Source organism: Macaca thibetana, chromosome 15, assembly GCF_024542745.1.
Source record: "Macaca thibetana thibetana isolate TM-01 chromosome 15, ASM2454274v1, whole genome shotgun sequence".
Taxonomy (NCBI): domain Eukaryota; kingdom Metazoa; phylum Chordata; class Mammalia; order Primates; family Cercopithecidae; genus Macaca; species Macaca thibetana.
Genome location: NC_065592.1, coordinates 30,371,524 through 30,391,687, shown reverse-complemented (window position 1 = coordinate 30,391,687; position 20,164 = coordinate 30,371,524).

Below are 20,164 nucleotides of genomic sequence, written 5' to 3'. Positions count from 1 at the left end.
TTAGGGTACAATGTTAAATGAAAAAAAAAATGCAGAAACCAGGTCGGGTGAGGTGGTTCATGCCTGTAATCCCAGCACTTTGGGAGATCCAGGTGAGATGGTAGCTTGAGCCCAAGAGCTCAGGACCAGCCTGGGCAACAATAGAAACACCCCATCTTTGCAAAAAAAAAAAAAAAAAAAAAAAAAAAACTTATCCAGGTGTGGTGGCATGCACCTGTGGCCTCAGCTACATGGGAGGCTGAGGTGGGAGGATCTCTTGAGCCCAGAAGGTCAAGGCTGCAGTGAGTTGTGATGGCACCATTTGTACTTCAGCCTGTGTGACAGAGCGAGACTCTGTCTCAACAACAACAAAGCTAAAAACACAAATAGATTGTGTAAACATGGTGTTGACACATTCACCAACACTAGAAGGAAATATGGGAAAATATAACTGGTCATTTTTTTGAAGTAGTAAGGTTGGTTTTTTTCAAAGTTTATTAACGTCGCAATGACATGTTTGCAATAATAAGCATTCGAAAGATCAAATTAGGCCGGGCGCAGTGGCACACGCCTGTAATCCCAGCACTTTGGGAGGCCGAGGCAGGCGGATCACGAGGTCGGGAGATCGAGACCACGGTGAAACCCCGACTCCACTAAATATACAAAAAATTAGCCGGGCGCGGCGGCGGGCACCTATAGTCCCAGCTACTTGGGAGGCTGAGGCAGGAGAATGGCGTGAACCCGGGAGGCGGAGCTTGCAGTGAGCCGAGATCGCGCCACTGCACTCCAGCCTGGGCGAGAGAGCAAGACTCCGTCTCAAAAAGAAAAAAAAAAAAAAAAAAAAAAAAAAAGATCAAATTAAAAATTCTTGTTTTGTGTATATCTAGTTATAATAACTGCTATTATCAAGCTCAAGTATGATGAATATTTTATATATATTCTCTCTTTAATCCTTACCATCACTCTACAGAGTGAGTGTTTTAGCTCAGTTTTACAGAACAGAAAACAATCTAGGGGCTGTTCACAACTGGTAAGAGGGTGAGGATTTGAACACAAGTCAGTCTGATCTCAAAGCCAGGGTGTTAGGTTTTAGGACACACTACCTCTGTGTAGTAGATTACTATGTATTGATGATAAGAGAAGCCATATGTCATTTCATTTTGTGGCTTTTTTGCCTTATTTTCTCTACCCTTTGATGTGTTTGTAGGCTACAGATTACCTTTAGATGTTCTAGTCTCCTGTTACTGTTTTATTCTTGGGGCCAAAATGTTAAAGTCCATCCTTTTAAGCTGTTGCACCTGGAGTGACATAAGGTTATTATTACCAATGACAGTTGATCTTATAAGCTCCCAAACCTTACGTAAATGGGGCTTTTGAATGGACACATAATCTTCTTTGTCTATCGTTGAACCCAGCCAAGTGTAGAGCAAATTAAGGCCCAGTTGGGAATTGAGCTGTACTCGGTCCCAGATCGGCTGGTCCAGAGAGGACCCACATAGATTACTGTCTCTGGGCAATCACGTTGGAGGCAGGATCACAACATGATGGAACCACCTGGTCCATGGACTCCTCAGGGACTTTTCTGTGATGAAATGACAGAGAGCTGACAGTCCTGATATGTTTGCTGAGGGAAAGCCAGGACCCTAACAGCAGCCCTCCTCCTGCGAAGCTCAGAAATATAGTCAGCTCTCTCTATTAGTGCTGGTAGACTGTACCTGGCTCAAAAATCCAGAAACCATGAAAAACAATAACTAACAACAAAGAAAACAAAAGAGCATCATTTTAATGGAGAGTAAGATACACTACAAACTGAATATACCTCACAGGTAATGGACCATATTCGTACAAGAGGAACAAGAGATGAACATCTAAACATAGTTATTAGCAGCGTTCCCAGAAGCTGCCACCAGGGCAGAAAATCTGGTGCCAGGCACCGTATGCAGGCAATTGGCTAAGGGAATTTATAGGAAGAGTTTCCTGGAAGAATCACTGAGGATTGTCATTCGCATCAAGACTTGGGAAGTCTGCCCTACTTGTACTGCTCCAGTGATTTACAAAGCACGGCTCTGAGCTGAGATGCTAATACTCATCAATTATTTGTGCTGTTAATGCAAGCTTACGAAGAGCCCGATAATCCATAAATACATGGACAAATGGTGCTGTTAGAATGACATGAAAAGAATATGATGTAAAAGGCCGGGCGCGGTGGCTCAAGCCTGTAATCCCAGCACTTTGGGAGGCCAAGACGGGCGGATCACGAGGTCAGGAGATCGAGACCATCCTGGCTAACATGGTGAAAATACTAAAAAATACAAAAAACTAGCCGGGCGAGGTGGCGGGCGCCTGTAGTCCCAGCTACTCGGGAGGCTGAGGCAGGAGAATGGTGTGAACATGAGAGGCGGAGCTTGCAGTGAGCTGAGAACCGGCCACTGCACTCCAGCCTGGGTGACAGAGCAAGACTCCGTCTCAAAAAAAAAAAAAAAAAAAAAAAAAAAAAGAATATGATGTAAAATACACATGGTATGGTATGTGGGAATTAAGTAGATTGAACTATAAATTGCCAGGCAGGGTGCAGTGGCTCACACCGGTAATCCCTACACTTTGTGAGGCTGAGGTGGGAGGATTGCTTGAGACGGGAGTTCAAGACCAGTCTGGGCAATGTAGCAAGACCCTGTCTCCACAAATAAGAAAGAAATTAGCTGGGTGTGGTGGCACCCATGTGTGGTCCCAGCTACTTGGGAGGCTTAGGTGGGAGGATCACTTGAGTCAGGGCAGTTGAGGCTGCAGTGAGTCACAATTGTGCCACTGCACTCCAACCTGGACAACAGAGCGAGACTCTGTCTCAAATAAATAAATATAAAATTGCCATTTTATGGGTCAAAATGGTTGAACATTGACAACTTCCTATATTTCAAATTAATGCATACACATAGAACAAAAACTAGAAAAACTGCACCAAAATATTATTGGTGGTGTGTCTGAGTATTGCATTTATGTGCAGAGAGGCAAGCTACAGAAGTTATCTTTTACAAAGTAGGTGAATTTCAAGTCTTTGGGCATCTATTTTTTTGCATGTCTTTATAGTTCTCTAAATCTTATGTATGTTTCTTTCATAATCTGGAAAAATGAAACAAATTCAAAAGTTGGCTAGCTAAAGAAAATGATGTAAAGAGAGGGAAAATGGCTACTCCAGAATTGCACAAAAAAAGTGAGAGGCTCCTTTCATGGAGGGTGAAGCCCACCCTGCCTACCGACAAGGAAGAGTCACCAGGTGTGGCGAATGACAGCAAGATGTTTATTTCTGTCCCAGGAGCGAGAGGGTGGTCAGCCAGGAGCATGCTAGAGAAGTGTTAGTCAAATTCAGGACACTTCATCCCCTGAGCCTGTGTTCTGAGCTTCCTGGACTCGATGGAAGTCACTTTGAGAAACACAAACATTTCAGTCTAATGTTTTATCCATTGAAAAATGTCTTTCTCAGCTGGGCGAGGTGGCTCATGCTTGTAATCCCAGCAGTTTGGGATTCTGAGGCGGGCAGATCACCTGAGGTCAGGAGTTTGAGAACAGCCTGGCCAACATAGTGAAACCTGGTCTCTACTAAAAAAAATACAAAAATTAGCCAGGTGTGGTGGCACATGCCTGTAATCCCAGCTACTCGGGAGGCTGAGGCAGGAGAATCGCTTGAACCTGGGAGGCGGAGGTTTCAGTGAGCCAAGATCGCACCACTGACTGCACTCTAGCCTGGGTAACAGAGTGAGACTCCATCTCAAAAAAAAGAGTCTTTCCTCTGCAAATTATCACTGTAAAAGAGGAGTTTTGTCTGTAAAACTGATAAATTTAGTATGAGTACAGGAGCAGTAATGAAGGGATTGTTGTCAATTAGACATTGGAAAATTCATTCATTAAATATTTATTATGCACCTGTGATGTATCAGGCACTACTCTAAGTGCTTGGGAGACATCTGTGAACACAACAAAAATATCCCTGCTCTCATGGAGCATACGGTCTAATAGAGCAAGCTACAAGGAACAATAAACATCATAAATAAATGAATTGTAAAAAGAGTAGGGTAAGCGTAGTAGGGAGAGGGATGGTGGGCAGAAAGTTGTAATTTTAAATAGGATTGAGAAACAATCTCTTAAGCAAACACTTAAGCAAAGACCTGAAGGAGATGTGGGTGTTATTCTTGCCGGTATCTGGGGGAAGAATCTTCTGGTCAGAGAGAATAGGCTGGGCGGTAACAAGGCCCTTGAGGGAGCCTCTCTAGATTAAAGAAGCTGGTAGGCAAGGGAGAAAACTGCAGGAGATGGAGTCAGAGAGGTATCAGGCACCAGAACCCGCAGGGCCCTCCCTTCATCCTCCAGTCCCAAGAAGGACTCAGCCTTTCAGTCTCAGTGGGATAGGAAGCCAAGCCAACCTCATGGCTGCCAAATGTGCTTGTCAACTCATCAAAAATAAATCCTTTCCCTTGGGGTGGTCAGTTGATGCCAATTTGGTGGTAAACACAGATTCAAATAAGGGAACCAAAGTTATCTAGCAGTACTCCGCTATAAGGGGGTCAGCCAGACAGTCCAGATTATGCACATATTTTTAATATTATCATAGAGATGGAAAGATAACATTAAACAATAAACTCAGATGATTCCCAGACCTTCAAGGACACTTGTGGGAACTCTCAAGGATGGGGGGAGTTTGAAAAACACTCTTTGGGTGCCCACACTGTAAAACTGACAGAGACTCTAATGGACCCGTGGACCACCATGTGGGTTTGCTGTCACATGGGAAAACAGAAATGTTAAGTGTAGGGACTTTAAGATCCTGCTCTGGAAACTCAGAGCATTGAGGATGCTTCCATCGACAGAAGCTGAGATGATGAGACATGCAGAGTGGAAGTTGGTGTCCTGAACTGCAGCTGACCAAATTTAAACAGTGGCCTTCCCTGAAAGGGGTGGTGTCATCTTACAAAACCCAGGGAAAATGGGTTTGTCAGGAGTCTCTCAATCACAACTTCAAAGTTCATATACTGAAAACAAAGAGAGAAAAACACCCAGGTAATGTAGAATAGTCATACAGTGGTCATGGCTTTGAAAAACCAGCAATGATGAAGGAAATACTCAGTAATCCCTACCAGAGGATTCTAGGGATAAGAGTCAGTAATAATAGTGAAGGCAGTGTTTCTGGAAGTGTGATCCAGGAGCCATGTAGATCACGGTCACCAGGTCACCGTGGGGAAAGAAGTCCATGTGGAAAACCAGACTCCTGGCCTGAGCCATGAACCTTCTGAATGTGGCACCCAAGCACCTGCATTTTATAATTTACTATGATAATTTTTTTGATACAAAGTCTTGCTCTGTCACCCAGGTTGGCACGTAGTGATGTGATCATGGGTCACTGCAGGTTCCACTTCCTGGGCTCAAGTGATCTTCCCGCCTCAGCCTCTGGAGTAGCTGGGACTAGAGACACACACCACCACACCTGGCTAATTTTTTGTTTGTTTCTTTGTTTAGATGAGGTCTTGCTATTTTGTCCAGGCTGGTCTCGAACTCCCGGGCTCAAACAATCCTACTGCCTTGGCCTCCCAAAGTGTTGGGGTTACAGGCGTGAGCCACTGCACCCAGCCTATAAGAATCTTAATGTACGCCGAAGTTTTATTAACTTCTGTCCTATGACCTCCAACATACTTACACCAAGAACACAGTCTGAGTAATAAACTAAAGGATGTGAAGTTTAGTAATAAACTAAAGGTATCGGTGATGCTTGGATGGATTGAACTGAGGATCAGAACATCAACTTTTTTTTTTTTTTGAGACGGAGTCTCCTTCTGTTGCCCAGACTGGAGTGCAGTGGCGCAATCTCGGCTCACTGCAAGCTCCACCTCCTGGGTTCACGCCATTCTCCTGCCCCTGTCTCCCGAGTAGCTGGGACTACAGGTGCCCACCACCACGCCTGGCTAATTTTTTGTATTTTTTAGTAGAGACGGGGTTTCACGGTGTTAACCAGGATGGTCTCAATCTCCTGACCTCCTGATCCACCCATCTCAGCCTCCCAAAGTGCTGAGATTACAGGCGTGAGCCACCGCACCCGGCCCAGAACATCAACTTTTTGAAGGAGGTGCACATAGAAAGGGTTAGAAGGAGAGGGGAAGAGGAGATGGAGAAAGGGCATGCCCCACCCACAATTAGGGACCCTCAGCTCTCAGGCTCTCTGCCCTTAACCTTGGGTCTCTGATGTCATCCACCATGCTCTCCTGGGACCAGAAGCAAGCTGACCATGTGACTGGAAAGGCAGCAGTAATAGGGATAGTAGTGGTGATGTTTGCTAAGAGCACTGGACCTTAAAATAAACACATCGAAGTATGCAGGATACACACAAAACTGAAACTGGAAAGGTCATCACCTCCTGAAGAGGAACTGTATGAGTGGGGCAGGGAGGGATGGAAGTTTACTGTCTGCCATAAACCTTTTTGTACCTTCTGAATTTTCTTCCTTTATTTTTCTTTCCCTCTCTCCCTCCCTCCCTCCCTCCCTCCCTCCCTCCCTCCCTCCCTCCCTCCCTCCTTCCCTCCCTCCCTCCTTCCCTTCCTTCCTTCCTTCCTTCCTTCCTTCCTTCCTTCCTTCCTTCCTTCCTTCCTTCCTTCCTTCCTTGCTTCCATCTTTCTTTCTTTTTGACAGGGTCTATCTCTGTCACCCAGGCAGGAGTGCAGAGGTGCAATCTCAGCTCACTGCAGCCTCAACCTCCCAGGCTTAAGCAATCCTCCCACCCCAGCCTCCCAAGTAGCTGGGGCTATAGGCGCATGCCACCACTCTTGGCTGATTTTTGTATTTTTTGTAGAGATGGGGTTTTGCCTTTTTGCCCAGGCTAGTCTTGAACTCCTGAGCTCAGGCATTCCTCCCATCTTGGCTTCCCAAAGTGCTGGGATTATAGGCATGAGCCACAGTGCCCAGTCTGAATTTTCTACCATGTGATGTAAACCTATTTTAAATAAAAACATTCTCATTTGGAAAAAAGTAATGAAGCATGCCTAATATTTTTTCAAAATTATTTTGTTTTCCATCTTGGCTCCCTCCAGAGTTTGCTGATCAAGTGTAAAACCCAGGTTTCTTAACAAGCCAAGGCTCTAACTATGACCAGGGCACAAGAATGCATACCTTGCTTGAAAGAAACAGCTGGAAGTCAAGAACTCTGACTACTACTGGAAATTCATACGGCTGAGGGATGGAACAGAAGGGAGCTTTTGGATAAGGATAAAAGAAAAGGAAAAATGGTTTCAGTGACCCAGGGATCAGGAATGATGCCTCCCTGATACAGGTGGTAACCGAATGGCCAGAGAAGTGAGATGGAGAATTCCAACTGCTTGGCGCTTTACTGGAAGTCACATCCATGAAAAGACGGTCATCTGAAAACCGATTCTTGCTTGGCTTACCATTTCATTGCTGAGAAACTGGAAACCTGTCCTGGGCCCAGGAGAACACTGTGCTCCGAATTCCTGGTGACATTTTAAGAAAGGGGGATGCTATTCAGCCTGCCCAGTGATCTGGTGCTTCTAGTGTTGCACGGATGACACACCACAGGATTTCCTCAACTGCGCCCTGGCATCCTGCTAGGATGTCTTTCTCATTTTTTCCATGGTACGCACAGTCATTGCATCACAGTCCAAACGGACTGTCCAGCGGTGCCTTTGTAAACATGAGTCATATGTGAAGTTAAAGGGATCCTTGTTCAGCCAGGGACAGCAGAGTTCCTAAGGCACATCATCTTCACATAAGAGGTGCAAATCGATAAGGGTCATAGGACTTCCTGCTGAGATGCCCAAGCAGTGCCCAGGGACTCACTTTGTGTAGCAGTCACTAAGGCCTCCATCCATAACACTCTTCTTCATCCCTATGAAGTTCTCCAGCTATCATATCAGAAAACATGACTCTTTCCCCATTTTTCACCTTCTTGGGTGTCTCTCAGTTTGGTCCTGAATGTTGCTCCCTGTCCAGCCTTGGTCATCCCAGCCCAAGCACAGGCACAAGCCTCTTTCTTGCTTCCCCTTGAAAAATGAAGATCGCCTATATCAGCCTCCCAAAACAACATATTTGACCGTCTCTGCTGTTGATATCCTGGTTAAAGTCCATCTCAGAAACTGCCTCTTCCCAGATTATCTCCGCTGGCTATGAGCTCTCTAATCCCTGCACCAGAGAGTATTTGGTCTGTTTTTCTTTTATACTTCTCATCACATTTTGACTTGCATTGAGTTATCAATGTGTGTGCCTCTTTTAGAAAGATCTTCCCGAAGCCACATAGTCTGTGACTATTATGTCTAAGCAAGATATGTAAAGGGCTATGTGCCCCTTACAAAAAATTGCTTGCTTTTCTGCAGTGAGCAAGAAGGGTGATGTTGTATCTAAAGGTTCTTTGTCAAAAGTCCTTCCAGAATTTTTCTTGCTAGCTTAATAATCAATCAGTAGATAGATAGAAAAGAGATACAGATAGATGTAGAAAAATGTGTCCAGTAGTGTCCCAAATAAGGTATAACTAATCTGTGATTGGATATCACTATGCACTCTAAATTTCTTCCCTATGTGAAACAATTAAGTGAGTTAGGATGTCCCCCCCACCCACCAACCTCCACACCCAAGAGTCATCTAGTTGTGTTAGAAAGTCTACAGGTGGGCTGTGGCTCATGCCTATAATCCCAGTGCTTTGGGAGGCTGAGGTGGGAGGATTGCTTGAGGCCAGGAATTTGAGACCAGTCTGGGTAACACGGTGAGACCCCATCTCTACTTTTTTTTTTTTTTTTTTTTTGAGACGGAGTCTCGCTCAGTCGCCCAGGCTGGGGTGCAGTGGCCGGATCTCAGCTCACTGCAAGCTCCGCCTCCTGGGTTCACGCCGTTCTCCTGCCTCAGCCTCCCGTGTAGCTGGGACTACAGGCGCCCGCCACCGCGCCCGGCTAAGTTTTGTATTTTTAGTAGAGACGGGGTTTCACCGTGTTAGTCAGGATGGTCTCGATCTCCTGACCTCGTGATCCGCCCATCTCGGCCTCCCAAAGTGCTGGGATTACAGGCGTGAGCCACCGCGCCCGGCCTATCTCTACTTTTTTAAAGGAAGATTTACAGGTGAAGGACACATTCCTTTGTTGTCTACCTGCATTGCTGAGTGAGCTAATTCCAAACCAGCTCTGGGGCCTGTGACCTCCATATTTGAGCAGAAGAATTAAAAAGTCAGTAAAATCCTTCATCAAAATTATCAGGAAGTAAAGGGAAGCTAAAACCCTCTTGGTGTCTCACGGTTTTGATTTCATTGCAATCTAGAATTGTATATAGTGCAATATCAATCATGGGAAGCTGCCCCAATGTTGTCAGCCTCTGTGACAATATTTTATTCTCACACTGTAGGGTAAATACATTGTGACAACCTTCATGTTTCTCTTAGTCTTGCACAATTTGCAGTAATCAGCTTTCTTTGATTACGTACGTAGGCTCAGGGGTCTCTCCCTCTACATTATCTACTAGATTCTCACTTTAACACATTATATACAGTTGTTTAAGTCTGCTACTCCAACTGTTAACTGTCTAACATCTTTTCTTATGCTGGGCTCCTAGATAGAATCTAGCACTTACTGAGAGTGTGATGAGTGAGTGAATAGTTGACATTGGACTGCCTTATTGATATGCCCGAGTCAGGCCAAGTTCCTTGACTTACCAAGGCCAGTGTATTATTTTCCATTACATTTAGTTCAGTGATATTTTTTAAATGTGCATAATACTAGCACATATTCAAATGCCAATTCACATGAGGGAATAATTTCCCGACAGTGTTATCTAGCTTCTTCTCAAGTTCCCTGGGTGGAGGTCAGTCTTTGTAGTTCATGTTGGGTTCCTGACCCAAACGCAGCTTGTGCCAGTTATGGAAAGAAAAAAAAAAAAAGGGCAGTTTTCCATGGTTTGGATAAAGAGGTGACCATGGGAACACGTACAGCTCTGTCTGTTGTTCTGGTAAAGTCACTGAAAACCCACCCCAGCCTGGCTCTCTTATGTACCTGCATGGAAATGGGGATAGACAAGGCCTGTCAAACAAGAGGAAATGGAGCAAAAGGAAAGAGACCCATTCTGCAGAGCCATATGGCATATACAGCAGAGGGAAGTGTTGGTCCCATTCAGGAGGGAAAATATCTTTTTAGCTATTTATTAGGAAACATTGAAGTAATCTTAAAAACTGTGTTATATAAAGAAAAGATATGAACCCAATCTATTCAATGGAAAAATCCAAATGCAGATAAAGGCTTATGAACAGAAATGAGTCATTATAGCACTGCTGATAATTGCTAAAAAATACAAAACAACCAGGCGTGGTGGCTCATACTTGTAATCCTAGCACTTTGGGAGGCCAAGGTGGGGAGATCACCTGAAGTTGGGAATTCAAGACCAACCTGACCAACATGGAGAAACCCTGTCTCTACTAAAAATACAAAATTAGCCAGATGTGGTGGTGTATGCCTGTAGTCCCAGCTACTTGGAAGGCTGAGGCAGGAGAATCACTTGAACCTTGAACCCGGGAGGCAGAGGTTGCATTGAGCCGAGGTCATGCCATTGCACTCCAGCCTGGGCAACAAGAGTGAAACTTTGTCTCAAAAAAAAAAAAAAAAAAAAAGGAATATATGAAACAAGCAACTGGATGATTATGAAATAGTATGTCTCACTGATTGTTATATAACTCAAAATTATTTTACAAGGAGATTGTAATGACGTGGGAAAATGCTAGCACTAGTGATAATGCTAGTGATTCAACTCCTGTTGAATCACTGCATTATTTTAAGATAGTGGTTCTCAAACTCCAGCATTCAAAGAGTGTAAGACAGAAAGTTGTATTCCTGGCCTAACTCTGTAAAGAAAAACACATTTATGAGCAAAAATTTGAAAGCAAATGTGCTAAAAGATTTTTCTAGATAATGCTATGACTAGTGATTTTAATTTTCGTTTTTGTATTTTTAAAACTTCTACAACATATATGTGTTATTCCAAAAATAAAAAGAAAACATAGCAAAATCCATGTAATCAATATCAAACACAAAACTTTAACTTTCCTCCCAGCAACAAATACATAAAATATTTAGGGGCATATTTTTATGTCAAGGTGATTAAAGCACTGACCATGGGAATTTTATGACTCTCCTATGGGAGGTTTAGCCATGGTGCTTAAGATACCCATAGTGTCCTTCTCATCACCTTTACACGAGCTCTGCTTGCAATCCTGCTGAGTCCTAAAATCCCCATGAGTAAGGGTGACTGTGAGCCATCGACATGCTCAGCAAGACCAATTGGATTCCTTCACCTAGGAGTTTAAACTAGAGAACAGTGGGGAAGTGAGAAGATACACAAAGAGATGCCAGGTTCAAGGGGCAGCCACAGTAACTGTGACAGGATGCAGTGACCCCCAAAGAAGTGACTCTCTAGTGTCCACACTCCTGTGAATTCCCCTTTCACGCTGAGGCTGAGCATGGCCCTAGGACTTGGTTTTGCCAGTGTGCCAATGCCTATCAAATATCTACCTGTCATGTTTGTCATAGGACAGGTAGATATTTGATAGGCATTGGCACGTTGGGGTCGGCCCTCTTGGAAACCTGAAACCACCATGCCCTAAGAAGCCTGAGATGAACAACTTCATAGAGAGGGGCCTAGCCATGCCAGGTTTATCTCAGTCGAACCCAGAGCAGACCTGTAGGAGAATCACCCAGCCAACACATTGCATCATGAGGTGGGGGGGAAAATCATTGTCATTTTCAGCCACTAAGTTTTAGCAGTGGTTTGTTACCAGCAATGGATAACAGAGGCAGTCCCAGTAGGAACTCCAGTTGAATCCCTGTATTATTTTAAGATAGTGGTTCTCAAACTCCAGTATTCAAAGAGCTGAGTCAAAAAGGAAGTGTCTTTAGGGGAGAGACGTTGTTGGCCTCATTTGCCTTTACACCCCAGTGCCTGGAATGATGTTTATCACATAGTTAGACCTGAAGAAATATTTGTAAATAAATGAACAAATGGATCTTGGGAGTTTGTTTAAAATATGCCCACCTCTGGAGATTTCTAATTTGGTAGGTCTGGGTGAGGTCCAGGAAACTGCATCTGAATGATGCTGAGACAGGTGGCTTACAGACCACATTTTTCTCATCAGGGCCTCAAATCATCCTTGCAACCAAAAGAGGCAATTGACCAATCTTCCACCTGGCCATGCAACAGAATTACCTGAGGAGTTTCTTAACGATATTCCTTCTAGATTCTCACCCCTGACCTACCAAATCTGAAAACCTCTGGAGGGGGAGACTCACACTCTACATTATTAAGAAGCTCCTGGGTGCAGCTGGTCCAGCTGGTCCACAGATTGGAGGGCATTTTTTGCTGGCCTAACCAACACAAGTCTCCAAAAGCCATCTGGCAGCCAAACACACTTTTCTCCTGAGAACAAAGAACACACACCTACTCAGTTAAACATTATCACACTAATCTTTAAGGCTTTTTTTGAAAAACAGTTTTCATTTTTACGTCGAGAAGTGTTTATTAGGGTCTCCTTCTAAATCTCAGTGTCTCATCTGTCAAACAAAACTTGGTAACACCTGCTTCCTGAATGCTATGAAGACTACATGAGTTAAGGTGTCTGACCACACATTGAAACCGGAAACACCAAGCACAGGATTTTTAAGACTTTAATCATAAGTGTGTCATACAGGAGATTAAAATAGTTTATCTATTTTTAGGTAATCATTCAGGGTTCTTTAGGAGGTACCTTGTTCCTCCCAAATCAGGGAGAGCCAGGCCTTTGGGACCTCCTACACAAAATGTTTCAGGGAGGGGAAACTGGACACATTTCTTTTTCCTGAACATGATGTTTAAAGCACTGTATGCTCTGAACCCTGCATTACCTTGTTCTTTCCTCCCCCTTGTCCTTTTTCCTCCCTCCTCCTGCCCCTAATGGTTAGCCCTTCCAAAACACTAATGCAGTATGCTGGTTCACATCTTTCACTAGTCCTGGCTCAAGCTGTGTACTATATCTGAAATGTTCTTAATTTATTAATTATTATTGAAACAGGGTCTCACTCTGTTGCCCAGGCTGGGGTGCAGTGGCACAAACACAGCTCACTGCAGCCTCAACCTCCTGGGTCTAAGCGACTCTCCCACCTCAGACTCCTGAGTAGCTGGGACTACACGTATGTGTACCACGTCTGGCTAATTTACCTTAAATTTTTTTTTTTTTTTTTTTTAGTAGAGACAAAGTCCTGCTGTGTTTCCCAGGCTGGTCTCAAACTCCTGGCCTCAAATGATCCTCCTGCCTTGGCCTCCCAAAGTGCTGGGATCACTGGCATGAGCCACAACATCCGGCCTGGAATGTTCTTTATTGTCCATCCCATCCACTTAGGCCTCTCCAGAGTCTTTAATGTCTGTTGCTATCTCCCACCCTCTGGTCAGATGAAATTGATTAGCCCCTGTTTTGAGGTCCCCTGGACATTTGTCCTGGCCCCCCGGAACACCTGGTTGCACTTACCTGAGTACATAACCTTTCCTTCTTCACTGAGTCCAAGCTCTTTGAGGGCAGGGGCTTTTCTTTACTCATCCCCAGGTCTCTAATCCTTAGCGTGCCTAATCCAGAGAATGGACTAGTAAATACTTATTAATTGAGTGTATGAAAGTTAGGGGTTGTCTTTGGTGAATTTAAACTTCTGAAAAAAGAAAGGTGTTTACTCCTGGACATAGTCATGTGTTTGTCTCTGATCCTGATTTCCTGAAGTTGGCCTTTGTCTTTTTCTGCTTTCTGTGCAGAGACTTATGAAAATCAAACAACATGCAACAAGCTGCTTGCTTGATCTTTAGCTGGTGGGGGTATCTAGCAGGTTTGGAAGAGTTTGCATATGATATGTAAATATAATATTTGATGTAAATGGCTAATTAAGATATTAATGAGAAATCTCTTTTGAGGGCCAGTTCTGAATTTTTGTTGTTCCAGCTGGGTGTCCCACATGTACTTCAGACTCAACAAGCCCCAAGCTAACAGATCAACTCCATCCTACAAGCCTGCTCCTTATCCATAACTATCCACCTAGTTGTCTGGACTCCAAGCCACATGTCCCAAGATCTCCCTCTCTCTTGCCAAACAAAGAAATGACACGTTCTCTCCATTCACCACCCGCCTCCCGCCCAAGTATTTCTCACATCCTTCCCAAGCCCCACTTTCTATTTCAGCACCTTCTTATCTCTCACTAGGGCTCTTGCAAATAGCCTCCCAATTGATCTGCAGACTCCTCTCATTTTTCCCCCCAAATACTGGTAACATTTGAATGTTATTAAAGCCTGGATTTGAATAAGCTATTCCTCTGCTTGAAAACTTGCAGTGGCTCTCCGCATGGCCTATGTACTGGTTAAAGTCCGAACTCCTTAGTCTGTGCCATATTTGAGGGTAACAAACCTATCTAATCAGAGGCCTTCTCTTGGGAAGTGAGAATGTGAAGAAGTGGTGAGGGGGTTTTCATTTATTCAAGAAATATTGATTAACACTAACTCTATGCCATGTACTATTCTAGGTTCTGGGAATACAGTGAAGACCTTGACTTTGTGGAGCTTATCATATGGAGGAAAAGCAAAATAGTGTCATTGATATCTGCTTCTAAGATGACCAGGTAACTAGAGCTCCTTCCTGAAAAATGAGGAGTGTGATAGATGCATAGACTGTGTTAATGGCTCAAGTTCTTTGCTCCTCTCTGTAACCATGTTCTTTGCCACGTGACTCTGCAGTTTCTTTCACTGGAGGTAGATGGATTTCCCCCTGCTTGACTTTGGGCTTGGCCATGTGACTTGCTTTGGCCAATGGGATGTTAGATGTGAAGTAATTAGAGGCTTGAAATATACTTATGGGATTAAGCTTAGATTTCTGCTTCTGCCATAAAAGACTGTACGGTAAACCACTGGTCCCAGAAGAATGAGAAAAAATGTGAAATAGAACCAAACTGTAAATAATGTTGTTGTTTTAAGACACTGAATTTTTCGGGTGGCTTGTAATGCAGCATTATTGGGGCAACAGCTGGCGATAGAAGAGAGTTTTCTTTTTTCTTTCTTTCTTTTTTTTTTTTTTTTTGAGACAGAGTCTCACTTTATTGTCCGGGCTGAAGTGCAGTGGTGCCATCACTTCTCATTGCAGCCTCAACCTTCCAGGGCCAAGCCATCTTCCCACCTCAGCTTACCGAGTAGCTGGGACTACAGGCGCATGCCACTACGCCTACCTAATTTTTGAAATTTTTTTGTAGAAATGGGGTTTCACCATGTTGCCCAGGCTGGTCTTGAACTCCTGGGCTCAAGCAATCTGCCCACCTCGGCCTCACAAAGTGCTGGGATAGTAGGCATGAGCCACCATGCCTAGCACAAGAAGCTTTAATTCCATCCTCCATGAGATCTACCTGCCGTCCCTGCATTGGAGTTGCTGCTCCAGACGTATTGGGCTACTGCTGAGGGCAGGGAGGGTCTTATACTTCTCCATACAAGAAACATGATCTTAATCTAGCCATTTACATAATCACGTGAGAAACCTGAGTATGTCTTTTCCTTGTAGCCCAAAAGAGCCTAACTGTGTTAATCCATTTTGTGTTGCTATAAAGGAGTACCTGAGACTGGGTAATTTATAAAGAAAAAAGGTTTATTTGGCTCATGGTTCTGCAGGCTGTACAAGAAACATGAAGCCAGCATCTGCTCAGCTTCTGGTAAGGGCCTCAGGAAGCCTTCACTTATGGCAGAAGGGAAGAGGAGATGATGTGTCACATGGCAAGAGAGGGAGCAAGCAAGAGAAGAGGGGTGCCATGCCCTTTTTAACAACCAGCTCTTAGGTGAACCAATAGAGTGAAAAGCCATTCGTTACCTTGGAGAAGGCACCAAGCCATTCATGAGGTATTCACCCACATGACCCAGACATCTCCCACTGGGCCCAACCTCCAACAATGAGGATCACATTTCAACATGAGATTTCAGGGAACACATATCCAAACTGTATCACTAATGAAGACAATGTCTCCTCTGTCTACCACGAATTCCTTAAGGGGTGGGTTTGCTCTTGATTACTATACTGGCACAGAACCTGGTGGGGTGTCCGGTGCACTCCACTAGCTGTGAAATAAAATATCACTTCTGTCAAAATTAGCAAATTTAATGAAGCCATCTGCCCTAGGTTCACTCTTGGAAGACACATTTCCATGCAAGAGGCTCTTACTCATTCAATTGATAAACCAAATCTTCCCATGATGGGAAGATGCTTTGCCAGACACTGGGATACAAAGGCCAATTAGACATGGCTGATCCATTCCTTATAGAGATCATAGACTAAAAGAAGAGACATATCAACTATTACAAGGTGGTGAGATAAAAATTAAAGAAGTGCAAGTGAGATACTGAGGGAGTGGAGACTAATCCCATCTGGTGGGTTAGAGAAGCTTTCAAGGATAAGATGATACTAGAAATGGGTTTGACAGGCAAGGAGGAGTTGACCAGGTATAGAAAGGGGAGAACATTCTTGAAAGAAGGTGAACAAGCATATGCATTTAAGATCCATGGTGAGGGTGTAAGGGTGTGTGCAGGGGGATGGTGGGAAGTGGTAGAAAATGAGGTGGAAACTCAGGCATAGCCAGGTGTACAGAACTTGTATACTGCAACCAGGAGTCTGGACTTGGTTCCAAGGGCACTGGGGAGCATTGAAGATTTTAAGAAGGGGAGTAACACATTTGTATTTTGCATATTTAAAAGACCCTCTGGCAATAATGATTGTGGAGAAGGCAAGGACTCTTACTAGGTCATTGCACTAATAAAGGGGAACAATGAAGACCACCTGGCAGGCTGGTGGGAAACAAGAGACATGAAGGGATGGGAGAGGTAGACCTGGCTACTGAAGAATGGGAGAGCTCCCAGGTTTCTACTTAAACTACTGGGCAGATGGTGACACCATTCATTGAGGTTAGGGTACTTGGGGGGGTGAGAAGGGATGAAACAGAGGTCCTCTTAGGCACACATGGATCGGAGGGAACTGTGGAGCCTCCAAGCATATATTCTGTAGGCAGCTGAATACCCAGAACTCAGGAGACGTAGGTATTTGGGTGTCATAGTGTGTAGACAGTGGTTGAAGCCATGGGTTTGATTTGTTAATTTGGCTGTCCATCGCTAGTGCTTGCAGAGGCACTGAAAAGTCATCCTCACATGTTGAGGATGATCTTTGGAGCCCCAGAAGAATCCCTAGATGGCATCTAAGAGTTATCCTAGGAAATCCCAAGCAGGGACCATTTTTATTCACCTTTGTGTGGCCAGAACTCTCCACAGGGCTTGGAAGTCAATACATGCTCAGTAACATTGGATGAATGAATTGAAGTTCCCTGATCCTTTGAGGTCCCCCAGGCCTGGGGAACCAACATCATCAGGTTCCAAAACTTGGAGGTGATGCTATAGGTTCATATTATGAATTAACCAAGTTAAGAATTATTGTAATTCTGCACTTGCAGAGATCCTCTATCGGTACCCACTGCTATACCATCCAAATTCAAGATAGTGGTTATCAAAGATAACCACTATTCAAGATAGTGGTTATCAAAAATGCATGTAAATTAGAATCAGCTGGGGAAATGTCCTACAAATATGGATTCTCAAGCCTCATAGGTATTTTGATTTAGTAGGTCTGGGTTGGAGCCCAGGAAGTCTGCTTTTGAAACAAGCTCCTGAAGTAGTTCTGATGCCCATGTGATGGAAGCCATAATTTGGGGAAAGCCTCTGGGGCTGGCTGTTCTCCCTTGCCCATCCAGATGTGCTCTCTACTTCTAATCACTCTGCCCTGTGCCTGCACAGCTGCCTTCTGTGGCCTGGGACATCTGGGCTTCTTTGGCCTCTGGCTTCCATTGGGTTCCACCAGTGGGAGACCCTAGCAGAAGCTGGGTAGGAGGAGAGACAGGGTGGATATTGAGTCTCCTGGCCCCTCTCTGCAGGCTGTGGTTTGGCAATGGCTGCATCCATGATGCCTATCAAGCAGGTCCTCTCTCCTGGCTGCAGCTCTTGCCAAATCCTTCACCAGCTCCCCTTCTTCTCCCCTGCAGGCCTAGGGGTGGTTATGGCTTCCTGCAGTGGCTGGTCTCTGGGTGTTTCGCTATGGTTTCCTTTAACCCTGCTCAGTTCTCTCTAAATAATCTCTTCATTACACACTCTCCAGTTACCTCTTTGTTCCCTCTGCTCCTGCCAAGACAGGAAAACAAAAACATTGACTGGAAAGAGTCAAGAATTCTGGGCTCAGTTCAATTCAATTCAGCAAACATTTACTGAGTGAGGTCCTCTCAGCCAGGCTCTGTGCCAGGAGCTGAGGTTACAGAAAAGAACTCAGACATGGCACCCACCTCCTGCAGAGTTCACAGCTTCATGGGAGGCTAGAGGCCCCCTGGTGTGGCTGCACTCAAGGAGGTAGAGGCTGGGATTGCCATGCCCAGTCCAGTGGGAGGCAGAGAGATGCAGAGAACTTTTGGCCATAGGATGCTCCCCTGGGATAGGTGCCAGTCAGTGTGACCCAGCCTCTAGGTGATCTGTGTGGTCTGGGTGCCTCCTGCCATCTCCCAAACACCATAATTAAGGCTTCCTTCCTTCTAAAGCAGGTTTAATTCACCAGCCTGCCAAGGCTCCCCTGCCTCCATCCAGAGGGGTGTTTGGGAGAAAAGAGGAAGACTTGTTGGATTAATGGGCTTGAGAGCCCCGAGGTTACAACTGAAGAAAAGCTCTAGCTGGTATGTGCCACAGACCTCCCATTCAGGGCTCATAATTCCACAAACCATCTGCATTGACTTTAAAGAAGGACATGATCTTGAGTAAGTTCCTTCTCTGCCCTGGGCCACAGTTTCCTCATTCCTCAAACAGGGATGATAAGGTCAGTGCAGGGAGGCTGACCAGTGCTGTTCAGCCAGGAGATTGAGAATAAGAAAAAGCACACTTTAAAGGAGTCTGGCAAACTCCTGTTCATCCTTCAAAAGCCAACTGAGCGTTTTACTTCCTCCAGGAACACTTCCTGGAGCCCCCTAACTTCTCCTTCTCTTGTATTCATCGTAGTCTCTGGTAACATGACCACCAGCCTGCCTAGTCTTCTTGACCTCTGGATTCCTCAAACATCTGTCTCTTTCTCTCCAGGACCCAGCACTGAGCCTAAGGCATATTAGGGCATCAGAAAATGTGTGTTGAACTGAGTCAAAAGGAATTCTTTCTGCAACGGAAGAAGTAGTGCAGAGGGTTCATGTTACAACTTTCGACTTTACAGTGGTGTGAAAGCAATACACATTCAGCTGAACATCAATAAGAGATACCAATACTTCATTATGAAACAAGTTTTGTGTTAGATGATTTTGCCCAACCGTAGGCTAATATAAGTGTTTCAAGCACGTTTAAGGGAGACGGGGCTAAGCGATGATGTTCAGTAGGTTAGGTGTATTCAAAGTAGTTTTGGCTTAGTATATTTTCAACTTACGATGGGTTCGCTGGGATGTAACCGCATCATAGGTCGAGGAGCATCAGTAGTAATACTAGTGACCTTATCACTCTTGTTTGAAGAATGAGGAAACTGTGGCCCAGGGCAGAGAAGGAACTTGCTGAAGATCACACAGACTGTAAATGACATGGTAGCATTGGGACTTGAAACCAGACAAACTTGCTGACTGCAAGGGCTGGACTCTTCATAGTGCAGGGAGGCTGACCAGTGCAGGGAGGCTGACCAGTGCTGTTCAGCCAGGAGATTGAGAATAAGAGAACACTTTGATGGAGCAAGTGCTCCTTGCCAGGAACTGTTAAGAGCAAATTTGCATCAATGCACTTAATTGCATCAATGCACTTAACCCTGATGGCCTTGTGAGGTATATGTGTGAACAATTCCTAGTTTTACAGATTAAGACCCAGAGACTTGAGACGATTAAGAAATGCATCCAAGGGCGCAGTGGCTCACACCTATAATCCCAGCGCTTTGGGAGGCCGAGGCGGGTGAATCATGAGGTCAGGAGATCGAGATCATCCTGGCTAACACGGTGAAACCCCGTCTCTACTAAAAATACAAAAAATTAGTCGGGCGTGGTGGCAGGTGCCTGTAGTCCCAGCTACTCGGGAGGCTGAGGAAGGAGAATGGAGTGAACCCAGGAGGCAGAGTTTGCAGTGAGCCAAGATTGCGCCACTG